General features: G+C 45.9%; 1 protein-coding gene across 2 annotated transcripts in view; it reads right to left on the reverse strand.

The window, feature by feature from the left end:
• Positions 1-13,340, reverse strand: part of CACNA2D4 (calcium voltage-gated channel auxiliary subunit alpha2delta 4) — a 134,570-nt gene that overhangs the window by 53,536 nt on the left and 67,694 nt on the right. The window lies entirely within an intron of this gene.

A 13,340-nucleotide genomic window follows, 5' to 3' on the forward strand; every position in this document is an offset into this window, starting at 1 on the left:
TATGCTCCCCTCACCATCACTGTTGTGTTCACTGCCATCCACAGCTGTACACGAGTGTGCCCACACACGCAATTGCGCACACTGCCACTGTCACGTAGGGTGACTTCCCTGAACCAGACTTAAAGCCCTCAGACTGCAGTGCCTCCTATTAGTCTTAGCTCTTTCTGACCTGATAGGGAAAAAAAAAGTAAGAGGGGGAAAAAAATGAAAGGAACTCAACATAAGGACTCATTTTGTATCACTGGAAGTGCGATAAAATGCTGTCTCCAGGGGAGAGCACACATTGCCATGGTAACCTGCTCTAACCGTCACAGTGGGTATTCCTGGGCGAGGAAGATGACACCGGAGGTCGTGCATCCACAGTGCCGGTGGATGGTGTGATCCCTGCCATCAGGAAGCAAGCTGGCAGCCAGCCCAGCTTTGCAGGGTGTTTCACTAGCAACCTGCGTTCAGAGCCCAGCACGCACTGGAGGTGGACCCTGCCAGGGCACGTCACCTCTTTCCCCAGCTCCAGCTGGATCCCATGCCTTCGGACATCTCACAGCCCTCCTGCTTGCTGCTGCTGGATCTCTGTGGAAGCATTGCACGCTGGCTCCTCACCTGCTTCTGGTCCCAGACAGGTGGTTGTAATATACCATGGGTACACAATTCCAAGTATTTAGTCAAAGCCTGCAGTGGCAAAATCTCTGCTGGCCTACCCAAGGCCACCAGAGGCAAAGAGACAGAATGCTCTGGACTGTTTTAGCATGACTTCCCTTTGACACAGGGATGCATGGGACAGGGGAGGATGTTCTTCAGGAAGCAGACCAGGCTGCCCTGAAGGAAGAACTGGGAGAAGCAGTCCATCCACAAGTGTGTGCACACATTGTACCCCTATTCCCAGCACACTGCTTGTGGGGAAGAGGAAGAGGAGGATGAGGCTCGCTGGCAAGTTGTGAGGAGGAAGGACTCTACCCCCATGCACTGTATAGCCACTCCAACCATTCCATCTGCTGCAACCGTAGCCTGCTCTCAAGGGCAGAACTGGTGCACTGCAGACTCTGTATGTGTGTTACTGCTGCTCCACATTCCCAGCAAGCCAGGATTAGACTCTGCCTGCTGGATCCAAACCTCTCCCCAACCTCCTTCTCAGGGGAACTTCTCCCTTTATCATACTGGACTCCATAATCATACTTGAAATGGGACTTGAGTCAGAGCGGTATATTTATAGATCTATATTTTACTTGCATCAGAGAATGGTGAAACATTGCACAAAACAAAAGGGATATGTGTGTGTGTATGTGTGTGCACGTGTGTGTATGAGTGAGCAAGAGAGTGAGCGAGAGATTGTTTTTAGGGGGATAGACTAGAGATAAGATGAATGGGAAGGAGTCAGGGGAAAACACAGGGATTGGGAGGGAAATCCTCCTTTCCCTGCACTTTCCCTGTGACCTCCTCCTGCCCCGACCAATTTTTCTTTGTTGCTAATATTTTCTATATCTTGTGTTGTGGGGCTGATTATGACTCTGCCCATCCTTCCCCTATGGTTTTCATTTATAAGGCAGAAAGTCTGGATTCATCTCAAACCTAGAAAAGGGACTGCTATGTTTAGAAACCCACCCAGGAAAGGAGAAGATGGGAAAGAGGAGAAAAGCGAGTTGCTGAGAAAAATGGAAGCTGGCTGCTATAGGGAGTTCCACTGGAAAGCAAATACTGTGATTGGAGGGACAAGGACCTGAGCTCTTTCATACAGAGCATAGTAACAGGATTCACTGGGAAATGCCCTCTTTATAACACTGCTTGCAAACAGGCTCTTACTGTGTTCCCCAGCATGCCTGGGATACAGGCTGCCCTAGTGTGGTTGAGCTGCTGCACCATCCCTAGGCACTTTAGGGATATGGTACCCAGTGCGGTCAGAAACTAAGCTCTCCTGTGGGATGCTGGATGCAGAATGAGACCCAGTACTCCTTGTGTGCCCAGGCAATAGGTTCCAGTGGTGTGTGGGGACAGGGGCTCCCACTCCTCCTGCAGGCACAGCTAGGCATGGGACGAACCCCCTGGAATTCGTCCTTTGCTGCAGGCAAATGTACCAACACCACATGCAGGTGCCTGCCCTCAGGAGATGGTTGTTTGGGGTGGGCAGGTCCAACATGCACCAGGGCAACATAGGGGCTGGCAGGGCCATCAGAAACACCCTTTCTGCTGTCGCAGCTCCCATTCCACACCCACCCACCTGTGGTAGAGGCAGGCACATCTCTTGCAGGGAACAGATGGTACTTGTAATTTCTTTTTCTTTTTGTTACTGTTTGAGGGAGAGCAACAAGATTTTCTAAAATGATTGAATGGAGGTTTCTTTGGCATGAGACAGAAAATTTTTAAAGGTATATTATATTTCTGGCTTGTTGTTACAGAAGAATAATAAAGAATGTATTTTCCTATGCTCCTTCTTGTTTAAATGAGAAGTCTGATAGTAACCTTCCGTCCCTCCTTTACCCCTCTTCAAAAGCAAACCCTGCAGGGATACAGCTGTCCAAACGGAAAAGCCCCATAATTCCCATATATGTGTATGCTTCTCTGTACGTTAGTGTTTGAACTTGGAATGAACATGCACTCATACACACACACATACACAACATCAGTGTAAGTCCTAAGCAAGCATGTACCTGTAGTCAGGGAAAGGCTATAGGACTAAATATACAGACAGTCAAGGTGAGACCCTAGATTTAGAAACACACACACATACGGTCCTCCAGGGACAGAGACAGACAAGGGCGATTGTGTAACAAGGATAAGATACTGTGGCAATCAGCTCATTACATAAAAGTAGAAAGGGCCAAATTAATCCCTAGTGTAAGAACACAGAAGCCAATGGAGTTATATTCAGGTCAAATTAGATTCCAAAAGCTTTTTTTTTTTTAATTAGAGCATAATGTTCAATAAAACTTACAGTAACAAACAGAGAGCGATGGGTTCCTATATCTCCAGATTCCTGACCCTCCTGAACAAGGTTATTTTGAAATGAATGGAAATTGCTATCTAATCCTATTGCACCCCCAAGTACACAAGCTGTCACCCCTAGAGCTAAAAGAGTATCTCCACCAGCTGTTCACTGGCTAGGTCTATCACACATAGCTAAGAACTTTAAATTCCTCAGTTCTCTACTTCCAGTGTCATACACAGACAATTCATCACACATTCTTCCTGTGAGAAAGCTCATCTGGATGCACACAGAACCACAAAAGATGTTAAACTCTGCCACAATTAAACCCTTGTGCCACATGCACTCCAACACCCTGTTATGTTCAGCCTGATCTTATGAGAGAAACTGGGAGCAGAACCCAGATACTCTTAATCTGATAACAGCTGAGGCATCTGTTCTGATGAAAAGGTATGTGCCGCTGGAGAGTCACCATTATGGTTTAACAGCATGGTGTCTATGACACATAGTTCAATCTAATTTTACTATGTAGGTAAAGGAGCACACACAGATACTGCTAAGCAGTTCATATAATACCTGAAATATACTGCAGAAGAAAAGCAAAGCCAACACAATCATCATATGACTCTAAGCTTTTTTAGTTTGTGAATTATCTGGGAGCAGGCTGTGATTTTCTGCAATTTGATTATTGCCCTATATACATATCTACTTATGCACACATGTAACTCCATATATATAAACATGTAATTATGCATATGCATATATAATACTTGTAAGATATATATAATAGAATTCCTCCTCACTACCTTGTTCACAGGCAGCTTGCTGTGCTGGTTTGAGCAGTGTTTGCTAGCACTGATTGGAAGCACAGGTCAGAGGGTCATCTTCTATCCTCTGATTAGACAAGGGCAAGTCCTACCATGGGATTTCCAAGACCAAAAAGCCTTCCCTCCGAGAATACTGTGGAAGGCAGACAAAAGAATACACATTTTCTGAGGACTATGGTTACAGAATGGAGGGAAAGTAAATAAAGATATCCTGTGCCATTTAGGGGAGCTCAGCACATCAGTAGCAGCCCTGGAAATCTGGGGACAACGCAGCATTCTCACAGCTTTTCTCGCTTTAGAAAGTGGGGGAGAAACCATCCACAGGAGCTAAACCTCTTCTTCCCACAGTGGCACTGTTCTGCAGCCAGGCAGAGGCCACGAGCAGGGCACCTGGAAACAAGGAGAAAGCAAAGCATATTGCTAAGAATAACTCTGCCTTGCATGGCACTTCTGGACCAGGAGAACAACATGCTGCTCTTTGCTCAGGGCTCCAATTTGAGATTTGGCTTTTCTCTGTGTCCTAACTTGGGAATAAACTTGTTTGTTAGAACAGCTGCAGAAAATGAACTTGTAAAGGGCATCAAATGAGTGAAAAATGCAGGTATTTCATTTGGGGAAATACGCACAGACGATATGCTGAGATATTCACCCAGCTCTGCGTCAAGCTCAAGGGAAATATCCAGAGTAACATCAATGCTTTGCATTTCTATAGTGCTTGCCTTTGGCAGCTCTCTTGGAGCTTGCAAACATTAATGAATTCACAGAGGCAGAGATTCAGAGAGTATAAAGGCCAGAAGGGACTTTAGATCATCCAGTCTGACCTTCTGTGTATCGCACGCTACTTGGAAAGTCTGCAGAAAAGAACCACAAACATTATTTGAGGGTGGCAGAAAATGCCGTGCTGCGAAAAGCTTAAAGAGCTCAATCTGTTTAGCTTATGAAATAGAAAATAGAGAAGTGATCCTGTAGGAAGTCCAAGAGTCAGTGTTTACATGCAGCTAAGTCAAATTTTCCAGAAAGGCATCTACCTTTGATTTGAAAACATGCAAAAGATTAAAAAAACCCTTTTCCCTTGGTACCTTACTTCAATAACTACCCATGCTCACTGTTAGCATACATGCTTAATATCTCATTTCAATCTGTTTGGTTTCACTTTCCCCATCATGTGTTTTTGTTATGACTGTCTCCCCTAGATTTAAACAAGTGTTCAGAAACCAGCATCTTTCCCTGTGAAGGTACTTTACACTCTAATCAAATAATCTCTTAGCTTTCTTTTTGGTAAAATAAGCAGATGGAGTTAATTAAGTCTTTTGCTGTAAAGCATTTCCCCACCTCTGGAACAACATTGTAGCCTTTTGTCACACCCTTTCTAATTTCTTTCCAAGTTTTCCACCTCCTTTTAAAAGTACGCTCCTCATCTATCAAAATCTGTGCTCTGTATTGTAGGTATTACCTCACTATTGCCCTACAAGACTATATAGCACCTTTCCCTACAGCTCCCAACCAACAACTCGCCACACTAGCTAGGCTAGGCTGCGTGAGCATTGTTCCTACTTAAAAGATGGAGGCATAAGGAAACACTAGAGCAAAACCCGAACAAGTCATTTTGAGGTAGCCAGATTATGGGAAGCTAGTTCTGATCCCACTTAACCACATTTATAGTAGTATAATTTCATTGCATTTTAAAAAAGAATCTCCTGATTTATGCAATTTTTGGCAAGAGAAAAATCTAGCCCTTTATTTAAACTGATGGTCCCCTTCTAGTAGCCTCCATTTTCTCATACACTCCTGGTTTCATATGGTTATCTTTCACAAGTCTCACACCAGATGTAGATGTATTTGATTCCCCAGTTATTCTTTCCCTCTCCTCTTATTTTCATCCTCTCGTGACTGATCATCCCCTTTTCAAAGACTGCCTCTGACCAGCTGCTTTTCACATTCTCCCTTCTCTGATCTCCTCAACTGTCACTTCTCAGCTGCCACAAAACACGCAAGCCCCCACATCCCCATCTGCTTTTTAAAGGCTTGTTAACATAAGCAAGGGCTTTTCTGCTCACTCTTTACTTTGCAAAACCCAAATCAATCACAAGAAATCACCACGCTGTCAAAGGCTGAGAAAGGGGTTGAGGTCAGCACCAACTTGTGGCCTTCCAGGTGCTATGCTGGGGCTTTCAGCTGCATTAACAAGTGTATTTTTATTCAGTCATGACTGAAATTGTGGAGTGTGTCAATTATATGGCAAAAAGGTCCAGCCTTGTATCCAAATGGTGTGCAGAAGTGAAGAGGGAGTGCCCTGAGTGACTGTCTCGTGGATCGTTTTCTTGCTGGCAGCTGTACTGTGGCACACTGAGACAAGGGACTTCAGCTGTTCCCTGGTGATGGAGAAGGGAGTGCAGGCTAGCAGAGTTTCATCTCTTTCTATTCAAGGTGCCACCACCTTCCTACAGACTATTCAAGCTCCAGCTTAAACCCTTTGCATTTTCATTTCATATTCCAGCTAAAGCTGCATTACTCTAATGGATAAAAACACTCTTCTAGTTTAGAATCCTAAATATTTTCATGGTCAATATATAGTACACTGGCTTCATAGAACCTATGTCCTTTTGTTTAAATGATTCCTACAAGATTTATTACCACAATCCTATCTGCTGAAGACTTTCTTAAGCGTGGTTAAACAAGCTGGGTTCTCCCAGGCTTCTCTCAATGAAGGTGGACTTCCCTTTGCTCTCATGATGTTTCTGTCCTGTTTGTACATGTCTCAGCCTGTATTCCTCTGTCCAGAAATGTAACACAAACTAAAAGTAGAGGTTTCAGAGAGCTCTGGGCAGGAACACTAGCACATCTCCATCCCCACTGTGAACACCTTTATAGTTACATTCAAAGACGATATTTGCTTCTTCCACAATTGCATCACACCACCACTTGCCATCATCCTACTATTTCCTTACACAAAAGATTTCATCATTTTTCTTCTCATTGTTCTCAGGATATGTTTACCAACTTTGTCCTGATGAGTTAAAAAAACCCCAAATTCCTTAACGTGGCAAATAGATCCTGAGAACACGCACATTTTAGAGCCAAAGGCTAGTGAAGAACAGGGTGGAGCATAGTAAGATATGTCTGACACATGACCAGGGCTGCTGGGAAATGCTGAGCCTACCCAACTGCCTTGCAGCAAGGATCCAAGGACTTAACTTGGTAGACAAAGTGTCTCCAATTTTTATGTGGGCATCAGGGGGCAATACAGCCTACGCTAAGGATACTCACTGAGGCTTGGGAAAACAGGCCCAGCAGTTCCCAGAAGACAATGACTGCCTCTAGCCCTGCTGGCTGTGCTCCCCCCCACCATATCTCACAGAAGATTTCTAATGTTAGTTCTCAAGAATATGACGTTGTCTGTTTTACCACTGAATTTCATTTTGCTTCTGGTACTCCTGCCAAGGTCAGATAAGACTTTCTCTACAATATCCTGGTCCTTTCTTGTACTAGTGATACCTTCTAGTGTTGAAACACCAGGACACTTCCTCACTACATATTACTAGCTATCTGTGCCAGTGTCAGGTTAATGTTAGCACAGACCAATTCCATAGCTGACCATGGGGGAATGCTACAAGTAATCCTTTGCTAGACAGGTGATCTTGCTGCTGCCATCATCCTTTCTGACTTCTGCCTTCCTGCCCCTTATAGCTTCTCTACCTTTCATGATCTACTCCAATTCAACCTATTGTCTCTTTCATAGCAAGCGCTTTACTGAAACACAGAGATGAGACCTTCAAAATTTCTTTTCCTTCCAGGAAAACACCCATCTGAAAGAAAGCTATTGGATTAGTCTGATATGTTCTAGCATTGATAAACTCTTATTGCCTGACTCCCTTTTCCCCTGACTGCTTGACCATAATTATACCTTCCTTCAAGATCTCCTCTGGCGTGCTACAAACATTAAAGAGGTCACAGACCTGAGACTGATGAATTAATTTCTCCCCCTTCCTTAACTCTAATTGCTGAATTTCACTTTTCCAGCCTGGATGGAGTAATCACTGTAGGTAGAGTTGAGGAAAAAAATCCTTGCTATAAGCCCATGTTTCCATGTCCCAGCCCTCCAAAGGCCAGAGAGCACCCAGGCCCAGCACTGAGTGCACCAAGCAGCTTGAGCTGCATATTCCCAAGCTTGTTTCTTTCCCTAAGGATGATATTGCTGTCCTTATCAATAACTTGACAACAGAGTTGTCTTTGGTTTTGGCTCAGACTATAGTGTCCTTGATCTCGACTTCATTCTTGATGCCCAGAAGCAGCTTCACTTATTATTCTGTTTTGGGTTATTTTTTTCCAAACAGTTGAAGAATCTTTTGCTGTTTGTTTTAATCTCCTTTGCAAGGTCTAACTCAGCTTGATTTGCAAACAAACCTCAGTTTATCCTACATTTCCTGACCTCTAAGATACAGTTTCTTTGCTGTCTGTTCTTTTTCCATTCCACACAGGCTCTCTGTAGAGCCAGTATAAGCAGCCTAAGAGTTGGTGGTGGTGGCAGACAGATGGAGGGCAACAGAATCAGACTTTGCCATTTACTGCCTCCTCCCAGAAATGTGGGCTCCATTTTGTCTCTGAAAGCTGAACTTCTCCCTCCCCACATTTGCACTGCTGCCTGTGAAAACAGTGTCAAGACTACCCCTTCACACGCCCCAGGTAAGCAGTGTTGTACGTATCTTGCCTCTCTTCTGCACATGTAACATCTATCCCCTGCCTTCCCACTGCTTCGGGGAAACTTCCCAGGGCTTCCAGGCAAGGGATTCTAGCCAAGCTCTCCTGCAGGCAGCACAGTCACCTTTCCTCTCACACTCTGCATGCCTCGCCACTCAAAAGCAGGCCCATACCCACTGCAAACTACCCAGCATCCAGCACCTCTGTGTGCAGATTTGCTGATAGTCCTTGTACAGAGCAAAGATAAGGGATCCACTCTCTGGATGGCTGGGCCCAGACAGTTGTGGTAAATGGAGTTAACTCCAGCTGGAGGCCAGTTACAAGTGGTATCCCCAGGGCTCAGTGCTGGGTCCAGCCCTGTTCAATGTCAATGACCTGGATGAAGGCATTGAGTGCACCCTTAGCAAGTTTGAGGATGACACTAAGCTGGGTGAAAGTGCAGATCTGCTGGAGGCTCTGCAAAGGGATCTGAACAGGCTGGACCACTGGGCTGAGACCAATGGCATGAGGTTTAACAAGGCCAAATGCCGGGTCCTGCACTTGGGGCACAACAACCCTATGCAGTGCTACAGACTAGGAGAAGTCTGGCTTGAGAGCTGCCTGGAGGAGAAGGACCTGGGGGTGTTGGATGACAGCGACTGAACATGAGCCAGCAGTGTGCCCAGGTGGCCAAAAAGGCCAATGGCATCTTGGCTTGTATCAGAAACAGTGTGGCCAGCAGGTCCAGGGAGGTTATTCTCCCTCTGTACTCGGCACTGGGGAGACCGCTCCTCGAATCCTGTGTTCAGTTCTGGGCCCCTCACCACAAGAAGGATGTTGAGGCTCTGGAGCGAGTCCAGAGAAGAGCAATGAAGCTGGTGAAGGGGCTGGAGAACAGGCCCTATGAGGAATGGCTGAGAGAGCTGAGGTTGTTTAGCCTTGAGAAGAGGAGGCTGAGGGGAGACCTCATTGCTCTCTACAACTACCTGAAAGGAGGTTGTGGAGAGGAGGGAGCTGGCCTCTTCTCCCAAGTGACAGGACAAGAGGGAATGGCCTCAAGCTCTGCCAGGGGAAGTTCAGGCTGAACATTAGGAAGAAATTTTTCACAGCAAGGGTCATTGGGCACTGGAACAGGCTACCCAGGGAGGTGGTTGAGTCACTTTCTCTGGAGGTGTTTAAGGGACGGGTGGATGAGGTGCTAAGGGGCATGGTTTAGTATTTGATAGGAATGGTTGGACTCGATGATCTGATGGGTCATTTCCAACCTAGTCAATCTGTGATTCTGTGATAGTCCTTGTACAGAGCAAGGATAAGGGGGAAAAAAAGGAAATGGTATCAGTGCAGCCCCTGCACAGTATGGACAGTGAGAGCACAGTGTATGAGCGTTAGGAAAGATCAGGGAATATTTCTGAGAATGTTATTGCAATAAAGCTCTAAGCAATCTGGCCTGATCTCATAGCTGACCCTGCCTTGAGCAGGAGGCTGCCTAGAGACCTCCTGAGGTGCCTTCTAACCAGAATTATGCTATGGTCCTGTGAACAGCCTTCTGCATCCCAGTGAAGGAAAGAAAGAGAAGTGAAAGGTCTTATGAGGGGAAAAGGCTGGCGGTAGGAGACCCATTACATAGCCTTATGATGAGAAGAAAACTTGTCTCCTTGTGCCTTGGCTGAATTTAAGCCAAACTGTCTCATGATATACTTCCTATAACCTCTTTTGCTGTAATATGTACCAACTTTATCCCTACAGAACTGCTTCTGTGATCCCTTTCAGCATCTTCTCACAGGACTTTGCTCCTCTGCTGAACTACAGGTCCTAAGACAGGTCATGACTTCAGGTATACCTATACGATACCCTAGGCTATGGTTCTTGCATGGACACCACTACAGTCCTCTATGTACTGTAGATGCACAGATGTGAGCTGTTGTGGGGGAAACACACGAGTGAGGCAATCACATAGGATTTAGGTTTGCACCCTACTTGGTCAGAGGTGTTAATGCCACTTGCTTGGCAGTCTGTGGATCTTCACACACCTCTGAATGGAAGGTCCTGACTCCTTAGTGACCCACACAGTTTGTCAGTCCCCCTGAACGCTGGGTGCATATCAACAAACTCTACACATCCACACATTGAGTACACCTCTTTGTCCACAGGGATTACTCATGTATGTATCTGCATGCAAACACAGAAAACACGTGTGAATTTGTAGCCTCACTTCAGACAGGAATAAGTGCAAATTGCTCCATGAATATATGCATCTGTGCACACCCCTAATTATGCACAGGCAGGCATCACAGCCACACAGCACACTGCAGAGAAAATGATTGTGTTTGCAAATACACACTCAATTGTATAAATCCCCTCACACAATGTGCACCTACACACATCCTACATGCTGTGTGCTCCCAAGACCCCACGTGGCCCTGGGCAGAGATACAGGCCCTTGCTGATGCTGGCTAGGCAGGAGTTAATGCAAGAGAGGTTGAGAAGGAAATTAAAAGCAAAAAAAAAAAGTTGAAAACCCAGCACATGATTCTTCTCCTATCACATCTGTGAATCCTGGAGTGCGAGAGTAATTGTCTGCAATGAGTCAGACCAAAAGGCACAAGGAAATGGTTGCTATGGCAACCTGCGCACTGCTCTAATTCGGCTCTGAATTAAAATGATATCAAATAATTTGCAAGCAAAGGAAACATGGCAAAGATGCTGGGTGCCAACCTAAAAAATCCAGCTATACGCAAGCCTCTTCTGAGCCAGTGTCAAGGGCTCTTTTGCCTTCAAGCATGACAGCCATGGCAATCAGAGGAGCTATAGAGGCGGCAGTGATGAATAACCTTAGGCTTGAAGATTTCTGCTACACACAGGCAAGAACGGGCTCCTGGCCTGGACCTCCAGCCTGGAACAGGCTCCAGCACTGGGGATGTCCTGGACAGATGCCTCACTAGACCCCATAAAAGAAATCCCACTGCTCAGAAGTTGTTATGGTGCCCCATTGAGAGAATACCCTGAAATAGCTGGTGAGGGCATGGTGTGGGCAGGGTCATAGAACAGAAACTTACCCACAGTAGGGGTATTCTCTCTGTGTTGGGTGAAGCTCTGCCTGTACCAGCTGAGGAAAGGAGGGCTGATTCACTTGATGTTTTTTTCCTGGTAACTGGTGCAGTGTGCAAACCCTGGCACTCAGTTGAGGCTACAAGGAAATATTTATTCTACAGAACTGGTTGTTGTCTTAGCTTTCCCCACAACCAAGGGCTCATTCCCAAGGCACTAGGCAATGTTGACACACACAGGAAGGAGGCACAATCCCTGTGCTGAAGCTCTGAACAATAGATACGCCACGGAAGAAAAGGAAATTGCCAACGTCCAGCCAGGATGTGCAGAATGCTATAGCACGTGTCATATACCTATTTTTAGCATTCTTCTGAGAATAAAATAAACATATTTGACCCCCTTGTCACCAGTCACTGTCTGTGCATGGAGTAGGCTGTATGGAGTTTGCAGGCAGATGCTTCCTCTATCTGTCTCTTCACTAAACTGGCTGGAGGATAACCAGCTCTGAGCAAGGAACCATGTGGCGCCAGCTCTGATACCATCCTTGGCAAAAGATAGAGCTTCTAAGATCAGTGCCAGTGCAAAATAAGGCAACCATCTTACTTTTTTTTCTGGCTTATGGAATAGCTTGTGTCTGCCCCAAAACCGCCCCAAACACACCACAAACAGTAGCTTTTATGCTTATGAGTCTCTCTCTCAACACTCAGTGTGTAAAGTAGAATGCAATGGATGGCAGGCAGGCAGATGGACAGATGAATCATAGAATCATAGAATCACTAGGTTGGAAAGGACCCACTGGATCATTGAGTCCAACCATTCCTATCAAACAGTAAACCATGTCCCTCAGCAACTCATCCACCCGTCCCTTAAACACCTCCAGAGAAGGTGAATCAACCACCTCCCTGGGTAGCCTGTTCCAGTGTCCAGTGACCCGTACCATGAAAAATTTTTTCCTGACGTCCATCCTGAACCTCCCCTGGCAGAGCTTGAGGCCATTCCCTCTTGTCCTGTCCCCTGTCACTTGGGAGAAGAGGCCAGCTCCCTCCTCTCCACAACCTCCTTTCCTCAACATCCTTCTTGTGGTGAGAGGCCCAGAACTGAACACAGTATTCAAGGTGCAGTCTCACCAGTGCCGAGTACAGAGGGAGCATAACCTCCCTGGACCTGCTGGCCACACTGTTTCTGATACAAGCCAAGATGCCATTGGCCTTTTCGGCCACCTGGGCACACTGCTGGCTCATGTTCAGTCGCTGTCAACCAATACCCCCAGGTCCGAATGATGCAAGAGACACTGCTTTTGGCACACCCATGGCATCATGTAATACCCTGGCCTGTAGACTACTGCCTCAACTCACAGGCCAGCCAAACGTGTACCAACAGACAACGGCATCTAGCAGATATCCTGAGAGATGGAGAAGGCATGGCTACTGCTAGTACTAAAATCACTAGTGTTTCTGCCTTACTGAGTGCCCCTAACATTTTCTATGACTGGGCAGGTGATGGGCTGAAAACGTGTTGAGTCTTCTTTCTACCTGTGCTACCACTGGATGCAGGGGAAACCATGATTTCCATAAAGGCACCCAGGTGATGCCTCAGAAGCTCACAGAACTCCCAGCACTGAGACAATGTTGGCACGTCTTTCAGCATTAAAACAGAGGCATCATTCCTTCTGAATACTGCAAGACACTTTGAAGAGATCAGCTGCTTTCAGGTTTTATATGGGTAATGTTATGCCAGTCTCTGGGCCAGTCTAGTGAAATAATTTTAATTCTCCAGCTCGGATGCAGTTATTCCCATGTAAAAGGTGCTTATTCCCATACATTTTAATAGCTTCTACAGGTGCAGCTATCAATTTTCAGAGAGGAGGTTGA

The sequence above is a fragment of the Phaenicophaeus curvirostris genome, chromosome 1, assembly GCF_032191515.1.
Source record: "Phaenicophaeus curvirostris isolate KB17595 chromosome 1, BPBGC_Pcur_1.0, whole genome shotgun sequence".
Lineage (NCBI taxonomy): Eukaryota > Metazoa > Chordata > Aves > Cuculiformes > Cuculidae > Phaenicophaeus > Phaenicophaeus curvirostris.